The sequence below is a fragment of the Pelodiscus sinensis genome, chromosome 1, assembly GCF_049634645.1.
Source record: "Pelodiscus sinensis isolate JC-2024 chromosome 1, ASM4963464v1, whole genome shotgun sequence".
NCBI classification, from domain to species: Eukaryota; Metazoa; Chordata; order Testudines; family Trionychidae; genus Pelodiscus; species Pelodiscus sinensis.
This window is the reverse complement of record NC_134711.1, coordinates 195,407,413-195,412,470: the sequence shown is the minus strand read 5'-3', so window position 1 is coordinate 195,412,470 and position 5,058 is coordinate 195,407,413. Positions and strand designations below refer to the sequence as shown.

Below are 5,058 nucleotides of genomic sequence, written 5' to 3'. Positions count from 1 at the left end.
CTGGGGCTGGGGTAATAATTTGTGGGGGATGAGCAAACTGAAGTGGATTGCCTTGGCGTTATAAAGACCAGAACTTCTCCCTTTCACCCACCTCATCAGGCATGGTATCAGTCTTCTCCAAATCAGAGAGCATAAGAGGGAGTAGATGCTGTATGAATGTGGTCAGCATTCATACATTCCTGGCTTGGCACAGGAAGATGTCCTACCTTGGATGACAGAATAAGGCAGCAATCCCCAGAAACCGTCCGAAAAGGATTGAAGAGTACCTTGATGAGAGCCTTGCAGAGATGTGCAGGGAGGATTCCTGCTCCATCTCCAGACACGTTAAACTTTTCTGGGGAGCTCTTGCAGTATAGACTGGCTGTCACTGTATCCCAATTGCTCAGGGCCTTTCAGAGATTAAACCCAATTAAACTTAGCCACTGTGCTCTTCTAAACATTAGGGTCTGTCAACAAGAGGTTCTGAGAAGGGACTGGCTTCAAAGTTAGAAAAAGGTCCTGGCTGTTGGTGAGATCAGATCCTCTGATTGCCTTCTGAGTATTCACCTCCTTCTCTTCCTCCTCCGTGTCTTCCTTGTTATTGCCTGAGGCTGCCTGAAAAGTCTCTTGGGAGGTATCCATGGACAGTTTGGGAAAGTGGCTGGGTCCCCTCCTACAGAGGAGGGCAGCATGTTCATAGGAGCAGCATGTCAGAGGCTCTGACCTGGACCAACCATTTGCCTCCTTTGTCTTCTGCTATGCACACCTGAAAGCCTTTATTTTCATAAAGCACTACCGGGTTTCCCTGCTGTATCCTTTTCCCACCATACCCAGTACAATTTCTGATGCTTTGGAATTCTGCCTGCACACATTCTTCTCCCCACACAGCAATCAGATCCAGGATCTCCTGCACACTCCACTCTAGAGCTTGTTAGTAATCCTGGGCATTCATGGCCAGGTGCGCTGCTGGGCTTGCCACACTGACCAAACAGGCAATGAAATTCAAAATTCCCCAGGGCTTTTCCTATGCACCTGGAAGAGCAGCACAGTTGAAAGTGGTGGCCAGAGCGGTCACATCAGGGCACTACGGGACACCTCTGGAGGCCAAGAACGTCAAATTGAACAGTGCTGTCTGCACTGCCCCATATTCGACCTCAAGAGGTTGAAATTTAGCACTATTCCTTTCATCAAGGTGGAGTACCAAAGTCGACTTTAAAAACCCTTATGGTCAGCGGAAAGGGCTTGGTGGTGTAGACTCATTCATTATAACCTAAACTCATTGTGTGAATGGTTTGGTGCGGCCTCTCTGGTCAAATGGCCTCTTTGAAGCCTCCTTAAAGCCTTTCCAGGTTAATGTGGAGTGAACACCTCATCACAAGGATCCATTCTACTTTAAGGACAGACCTTTATCTGTTTTTCAAATTACCAGTTCTGCTCATAACATTACCGGGGCCATCCAATTGTCTTTGTTAGATTTTACAGTTGTAAGCAAGGGAAGACTCTACCCTTCAGCAATGAAGTGTAGAACTGGGTTGTCTGTTCCATTCTGAATGCAAGTTAAATGTTGGGGAAAACATCTGTGTTTTCCCCTATATTTTATACAGTATCAGATGCCCTGTTGGTAATCAATAGTAATCATAATATTTCCCTTAGGAATACATGGACTGACTTTTCAATTTTATGGATAATTTGATTATATTCTGTATAATTTCATGTCAGTATTTCCCTGATGAGAAGCTTTGTTGCTCTGGAAATTAGAGGTGAAGTATAACAAACTTGTATCTAAGACTATAGTTTTAAAAAGAAGAACAAAAAACACCCTCCCTGAACAGTGACAATTTCAGTGTTACTAAAGAGTAAGGGGGAATTAAAAAAAAATCCAACTGTAGTACAGATTTTATTAAACTTGCATATGGTGTAACTGGAACAACCAGCCTCTCCACCCAGACATATGTATTTCCATAAAACATTTTTGTGGGATGGCCAGAACTGACTCCTAATTAATCACGCTTCATCATTCGATGAGGAAAGCTCATTCAGACTGAAATTTGACCATTGGTTTTTAATTTTGATGCAGTTTTTCATCCTGATAGCTCTTTCACCTGACACTGAATTACCTTGGTGCAAATTAAATACAATAAAATTGCTAATCAGCCCATTAGAATATGCTGACAGGGTGAAATCTATTAGCTGTAGGATAGACTTCCCCTCCAATGCATTTTGCACTAAATCTGCATGATATACATCTGAATTAATTTGGGTATCACCATCCTGAAACACTGCACGAGCATGAGCACATGTGGTTACCCATGAGTAACCAAACCATCCACTGCATAGACCATCATCCCCATTCAAAGTCAGGTGAAACAGAGTTTGTCTAGAAAGATGTGGAGTACATATTTGATACAAAAGAATGAATATGTTTTTAGCACAAACACTGTAGGATCATAGCCACCCTATAAGTCCCTATTAGTACAGGTAGGGCCATTGACTTCAAAGAGACTCTTCATAAAATAAAGGGTTTGCAGGAGTGGACCTAAAGACAGGTGTTTCCTTATGGGATCTGTACTCTCATATCTTGAGGAATTTTGAAAACTTGCCCCTAAAATGCAACTCAATTTTGAATTAAGCATTCAAATTTTGGACTACTGTAATTATGAAAGCAAAATTTGGGCTTTAAAATTAAATTCAAAACATGTTTCTTTGGCATGTTTGATCATAAACTAAGATAAGAGGCTTTCAGAGGTTGAATGTATTCATATTATTCTTTTAGAGCCCCTAAATAGTCCATCTAATGTCTTTGCACACCACACCAACTGAATACAATAGCCTTGTACCAGCCTATCTAATATGCCCATCACCACAGTACCAAGGAACTGGTGGCCATTACCTCATTTTCACTCTGTGGTAGGGTAGTTCAGCTCTCTAGCTCAACCCTCCCACAAAGCAGAAGTCCAAAGCAAAGAAGCCAATCTGTCCCAGGTTCACTGCCAAGCTTTACTATCAACTTGCAACCTACCATCAGGCACTTCCACTGCCCCTCTAGTAGAAACGCTGAACTTGGGTCTCTCACAAGAAGGAGACAATTGTTCTAAGGCTCCATCTCAGATTCCTTAGTGCCCAAGGTAAATTCTTTTAATCAAAGATACATCTCTCCACTACCCACTGTGTTCCCAAACAGTGCCCCCCAAAATAAGCCAACCACCTTACCCTGCTATCTTCTGCCTGCCTCTTGGGCCTCTTTCTCCCACACTCCTTCAGCAGCCCCTCCCAAGGACTCCTCCTGAATGGAGGTACCCAGAGATCCAGAGCATTTCCAGTTTCCCTCACAGCAGAAGAGCCCACAGCCTGTTCCTTCCAGGCTTTCTACCTCAGCCTGTGCCTTGCATGCTTTCTGATTGGACAGACTCAAAACAGCTGCCTTTCCCTCACTCAGGAAATGGAGCTACTAATATACAGCTTCCTTTCCAAGCACTCTTATTGGTTAGATTTACAATTCCCTTTGTCACCTGCAGCCACCCTTCACTCCCCCACATATATTTATCCTGGGGAGAAACCGGGAATCAGATACTGTTGGGACTTCACTGGGTCTATGTGCTCTATGACAATACACTGCACAATATTACAACTGCATAATTTAGGCCCCAAAGAAGGACCTTATCCACCCCACAGAAACATATTGGCTACGTCTAGACTGGCATGATTTTCCGGAAATGCTTTTAACGGAAAAGTTTCCTGTTAAAAGCATTTTCGGAACAGAACGTCTAGATTGGCACGGACGCTTTTCCGCAAAAGCACTTTTTGCAGAAAAGCGTCCGTGACCAATCTAGACGTGCTTTTGCGCAAAAAAGCCCCGATCGCCATTTTCGCGATCAGGGCTTTTTTGTGGAAAATAAGTCTCAGCTGTCTACACTGGCCCTTTTGCGCAAAAGCACGTCTAGATTGGTCACGGACGCTTTTCTGCAAAAAGTGCTTTTGCAGAAAAGCGTCCGTGCCAATCTAGACGTTCTGTTCCGAAAATGCTTTTAACCACCTTTTTGCGCAAAAGGGACTTTTGCCCGAACGGAAGCAGCATAGTATTTCCGCAAAAAGCACTGATTTCTTACAGTAGGAAGTCAGTGCTTTTGCGGAAATTCAAGTGGCCAGTGTAGACAGCTGGCAAGTTTTTCTGGAAAAGCGGCTGATTTTCCGGAAAAACTGGCCAGTCTAGACACAGCATTTAAGCCACTAACCACCACAGAATTGACCTGCATGGTTGTCTCCCTGGAGAAACTCATCTGGTGCCATCAGAAGGATCTATTGCTGCAGGAAGGCTTGCTTAAAGACAGGAGTCCTCCAGTCCTTAAATGGGGTAAGAACCAGGCTTCTCCCAGTACTGTGTAACAGGAAATTAAAGTAAGTTACTACTACTGGAAATCTTATTGTGAAAGGATAATTCTCTTTGCCACTCAGTTCAGAATCTTCCACAGGTCTGATCCTGAGACCATGGGAGATACAGTTCAGTGGAAAACTCCGTTAGGGGCCCTTTCTTCATCTTTACTGTAGCCACCAAAATACCTTTGAAAATGTGTCCCTCTGGGCATATAAGAATCAGATCTATACAGGGCAGTGTTTGTGTGTTGTGGGTTCAACAATAATTTATAAGAAGTGCTAGCATTTGTTATCATAGTTACTGATCCTTTAAAAGAAAAAGCACCATAATTTATATGGATGGCAGCAATTATATTCTGATTACATTTCTCTACCAAAATGCTTTGTGAGCCTGGCTAGCTCAGTTGGTAGAGCATCAGACTTTTAATCTGAGGGTCCAGGGTTCAAGTCCCTGGTCAGGTGGAATAGCCTTTTTCTCCCATCCCTGGGGGCTCTTCCTAGAAAGCCTCTCCTTGCTTCATGATCCTCACTTCTGTCTATCTAGGTCCTTTACATTAGTAGCCATCATTGAAGTTTCTGAGAATAAAATCAGTGACATCTCCATCTTTCTTCCCAGCCAGCAAGAAGCAGGCTTAGAGTTATGGGGATTTTGTTTGTTAACTTTCATTATTATTGACTAGAAAAGAGAGAGTGTTGGTGGAAGTGAAG

The 5,058-nt window shown here is 43.3% G+C and overlaps 1 non-coding gene across 1 annotated transcript; it reads left to right on the top strand.

Annotated features, from left to right (window-relative positions):
- The first annotated feature begins 4,739 nt into the window (after positions 1-4,739).
- TRNAK-UUU (transfer RNA lysine (anticodon UUU)) lies at positions 4,740-4,812 on the top strand. The gene has a single exon. It is a non-coding gene; the product is annotated as a tRNA-Lys (tRNA).
- Positions 4,813-5,058: the final 246 nt, after the last annotated feature.